Below are 5,235 nucleotides of genomic sequence, written 5' to 3'. Positions count from 1 at the left end.
TACAAGTCTGTCTCTTTGACTTCCATGCAACAGCGGCTCCACCCAGTGTAAAAACATAACCACTGGTAGATTTACTGTCTCCTAATTCTGAGCCCCATGATGCATCAGAATATCCTTCCAGAATAGGAGGATGGCCATTATAACATAGAGCATATCCTTGAGTACCCTTAAGGTATCTCATCAGCCTCATAAGAGCATCCCAGTGCTCATGGCCAGGATTACTAGTGAAATGACTCAGCATGCCAACTGTAAAGGCTATGTCTGGCCTAGTGCAACTCATAGCATACATGAGACTACCAATCAGTTTAGAATAATCTAACTGATTCACACTGTCTCCTTCATTAGAGATCAGCTTCTTGGTATAATCAAATGGTGTCTCAATCGGTTTACACTCACTGTATTCCCATGTAGAAAGTAGTTTTTCAATCTAATGGGCTTGGCTAAGAGTAATCCCCTGCCTTTCAAAACTTACTTTCATACCAAGAATGGTGTCAACCACACCAAGATCTTTCATGTCGAATTCTTGAGCCAAAGTGGTTTTCACGTCACTCACTACAGAGAGATCGGAACCAAGAATCAACATATCGTCTACATACAAGCAAATAATCGCAACCTTATTCGACACAGAACGAAAGTAAAGGCACAATTATCTGAGTAACTGGTTTGAAAACCAAAGCGCTTTACGACCTTGTCAAATTTGTTATGCCACAATTTAGGTGCTTGTTTAAGACCATACAAAGATTTGTGTAACTTACAAATTTTGTTCTCGAAACCCTCCATGACAAACCCTTCAGGTTGGTTCATGTAGATTTCCTCTGTGAGGTCTCCATTAAGGAAAGCCGTTTTTACATCCATTTGATGCACAACATACTTCTCAATAGAAGCCAAAGCAAGAAGAATTCTTATCGTTGCCAAATGACAGACCGGTGAGTAAACATCAAAGTAGTTTATCCCACTGACTTGAGTATAGCCCTTAGCTACTAAACGTGCTTTATACCGAGCTATGGATCCGTCAGGATTAAGTTTCTTCTTCAAAATCCACTTACAGCCCACAGTCTTAGCCCCTTTTGAAAAAATCGACTTGCTTTATCCCAAAGCAAGAAGAATTCTTATCGTTGCCAAATGACAGACCGGTGAGTAAACATCAAAGTAGTTTATCCCACTGACTTGAGTATAGCCCTTAGCTACTAAACGTGCTTTATACCGAGCTATGGATCCGTCAGGATTAAGTTTCTTCTTCAAAATCCACTTACAGCCCACAGTCTTAGCCCCTTTTGGCAAATCGACTAGCTGCCAAGTTTGATTTTGTAACAGAGAGCTCATTTCATCATCAATGGCTTCTGCCCACAATAAAGAGTCCCTAGATCTCATCGCTTCCTTATAGGTTGACGGATCAATCTCTACGTGGTAGGTCACAAAGTCCTCACTAAAGTTCTTGGGTACTCTATCTCTTGTAGAAACTCTTAAAGGTTCTGATGTAGAAATCAGTGTAGGACAGGTGTCAGAAGTATTCTTTTCAAACTCTACATGCGATTCTGTAACCATCCCAGTATCGCCACGTAGGTTCAAACCATGATCTCTGAGAAATTTATTCTCAAAGAATACTGCATCTCTAGATTCTATAAATTGGTAGATAGATCCAAAAACCGATCAGCAGCACTATCTTCTGCACCACCTAGATAGACACAAGTGTTTGTGCGAGGTCCTACCTTAGGTCTCCTAGGGTCTTGTATCCTCACATAAGCAATACAGCCCCAAGTCTTAAGAGTGTCATATCTACAAGGATGTTTATGCCATAACTCATAAGGAGTAGTGGTCAACTTAGAGTGTGGTACTCTATTCAGGATGTGATTTGCAGTTAAAGCTGCTTCTCCCCAATAGCTAGTAGGCATGCCAGCTGTCAATAACATAGAGTTTAACATTTCAGTTAACGTCCGGTTCTTACGTTCAGCTATGCCATTAGATTGAGGTGAGTAAGGAGCAGTAGTTTCAAGTATTATGCCCTGAGAGGCACAGAAGTTCTTGAACTCTGTCAAAGTGTATTCGCCTCCTCTATCACTCATAAATCGCTTAATTTTCAAGTTCAATTGATTTTCAACACGATTCTTGAAAATTTTAAATTTATCAAAAGCTTCATCTTTCGATTTTAGGAGATAAATGTGACAATATCTAGAAAAATCGTCTATAAATGTGATTAAATACTTCCGACCACCTCTAGTAGTGAAACTTTTAAAGTCACAGAGGTCAGAATGTATTAATTCAAGAAGTTGTGTGCTCCTGGAAACCGAACGAAAAGGTTTTCTAGTGATCTTGGTTTGGGCACACACTTCACATTTGTCAAATCTAATCGATGTATCTAAATGTATATTATAAGTTTTAGCAAGTTTGACCATTTTCCTATAGTTCACATGTCCCAATCTAGTGTGTAACAACTTAGGATCAATCAAAGTGGAACTAACCTGACTAACGGTTTCATTTGCTAAACTCAGTCTATACATACCATCGATTAAGAAAGCACAACCAAAATAATAAGAGTTAACAGTTAAAGTTACTCTACCACCCAAAAAGGATGAACACATTCCAGCATTGTCTAAAAGACTAATAAAAATTAAATTCTTTTGAATAGCAGGAACTACTTTAACATTTTTTAAAGTTAGTATTTTACCTGAAGAAAGAACCAGGTTCGCAGTTCCAGTGTGAGTCACCTCTGCCTCAGCTCCACTAGCCACTGTAACGGTCTCTTTCACGCCAACAACATCCGTAAGTAGTTTCTTCGAGTTGCAAACATGGCAGGTGGCTCCTGTATCTAACCACCAGGCTGAAGAAGTACTAGCCTTACCATTGCCTAACATGGCAACAAAACTCTTAGGCACAGCACTGCCCACCATCATATGAGCTTCCTTTTTTGGTGTGTCAGATTTAGCCTTCTTAGGTTGTTTACACTCTGCAGCAAAGTGACCCAATTTCCCACAGTTGTGGCACTTGCCCTTCTTTTTCTGAAAGATAGTTTTTTTGGCCTCCAACTTGGGATGTTCACTTTTAGGTGACTTGGATTTCTGAGGAAATTTCTTGGGATATATTACCGCGTTAGCAGCTGATTGTTGCTGTCTAACCATCTCCAAGTTATTCCTAGCTCGATTCTCATCTTCGATTCGAATAAATCGTTTGAGATCATCCAGTCCCACTTGCACCTTTTTTCGATACATTTCGGTTTTAAAAGAATGCCATGCAGATGGTAACTTATATATAATTGCACCCACAAGAAACGAATCACAGACAACTATTTTTTCATTATGCAACTTAGATCTCAAATTCTCTAGATCATTCACTTGAGGAGTGATTTCTTTGTCCTCTTGAAACTTGAAATCCATGAATTTGTCCACAAGATGGGTCTTGGACAATTCCTCCTCCTCCTTGAATTGAGCATCTAAGTTGTCCCATATTGCTTTAGCAGTGTTAAATTTACTATAGGTTTCTACAAGACGATCTGAAAGACAATTCAACAGGTAGTCTTTGCAGAAATCCTCATCTCTAAGCCATTGAGATTCATCAACTTCTTCATCCGTCTCAGCAAAGGTACTCAAAACAGTGTAAAAACAATTCATATATTTTAGACTGAATTGAGTCTTTCGCTTCCATGAGTTAAACTCAGATCCACCAAAGGATTGAAGTTTGACCATCTCAAAAGGCATACTATTCTTTTCCATTGTATTATTTATATGAAATAAAAAGTGAAAAGATTGCACCTGATTGGCAAATTGCGAGAACCCAATCCAAGAATCGTGCCAGGAACCGTTCCAAGAGCCTAACCAAGAACAGTTTCAGGAACTCTCCCAAGAAGAGGAGAGGAACCCCAAATCGATTGTGAGTAGGCTGTAAATCACGCCAAAAAAATCACCAAAAAAGGCAGCCACTTGTATGTGGCTCAAAACCCACTTCAAGAGTCAAAACCCACGTCAAAACGATCTTTGGAACCTACGCCCAAAACGATGTGTTTCTGTGTGAAACTTTAGCAAAACGGAGTGGGTGGGCTTTAATTGATGGAAATAACCCAAGATGGAGAGGGTTGCTCGGTGTATAATAGCATGTTGCCAAACAAAGGATGGAGAGGGATGCTCGGTTCCTTGTCTGCAAGTTGCCCAAAACCCAAGGTTGCTTGGTGGGAGAAGGTGCAACTGGTTTATTTCAGCCACCAAGATGAAAATCAAATTGCACACAAGGGTTTTTGCCCCAAAAGATGAGTCAGCTTTAAAAGTAATCACCCACCGAGCCTCCTGCTGTTGTCGAATTATTCAAATTGGGCTAAACCAAAAACACAATGGAAAGGGTCTGAGATCTCTCTCTACAGAGTGACGAGATCCCCAAAACACCTTGAAAATGAAACAAGGATTTTTGTGGTTCGTTGGGAAGATAATCACACAAAGTAGTAAAAATCTAAAATCGAAAAGAGAAAGACCTCCACTGGCGTGTGAAACAAGAAAAACACAGCCGAATCTCAACCCTCTTCTTGATTCCGACGACTGGACTTAACCCCCGTCCAAACAACGATGGAAAAATTAGGAGAAGAGAACCACCACAAAAACCATTGAAATTAGGGTTCGTTAATGCTTTAAGATTGTTAGGGTAATTAGGGTTTAAGCAAGGATGCTTAAAGCATTACACCCAAGGTATCTAATTTGGAATACCAAGTTTGTTGCCACCAGCCCCTATATATAGAGATACACTAGGGTTATAAGAGGTTAATGTGCTCCAGCCCAAATGGGCCCACTACACCTGGTCCATTACCTATTGGGCTTATATTAGAACATACATGGGTTATATTATATACCCAACAAATACTGTCCTTACGCCAAAAGACTCAAAAATGTCAAAAGGGCATTTCCGTTATTTCAAATAAATTTAAGGTTTATAATTTTCATCATTAAAGACACAGAGAAGAAACAAACTTCAAAGTCCTCGTCAACTGTCTCCACATAATACTAGGAAGTTCATACGACACACTCTCCTTTTAATTGGGGAAACGATAACAGCACAGCCATGTTTTATTAATTGCACAAACCCACCTTGTCTTTACCTTTTCAATTGGCGTGTGAGAGCTTTTTGGGAACTGTAATACCCTCAACAGCTCTTTAAATAATAAAAGACAAGATGAGTTAGTGCAAACATCAACAAAAGATCCTTTCTTTGAGAAATTATATGGTGCAAGGGCTTACATAAGGCCTTTGTACGGTGTAA

Source organism: Tasmannia lanceolata, unplaced genomic scaffold, assembly GCF_043159265.1.
Source record: "Tasmannia lanceolata isolate RefF3 unplaced genomic scaffold, GAP_Taslan_0.1 ptg000013l, whole genome shotgun sequence".
Taxonomy (NCBI): Eukaryota; Viridiplantae; Streptophyta; class Magnoliopsida; order Canellales; family Winteraceae; genus Tasmannia; species Tasmannia lanceolata.
This window is presented reverse-complemented; position numbering follows the sequence as displayed.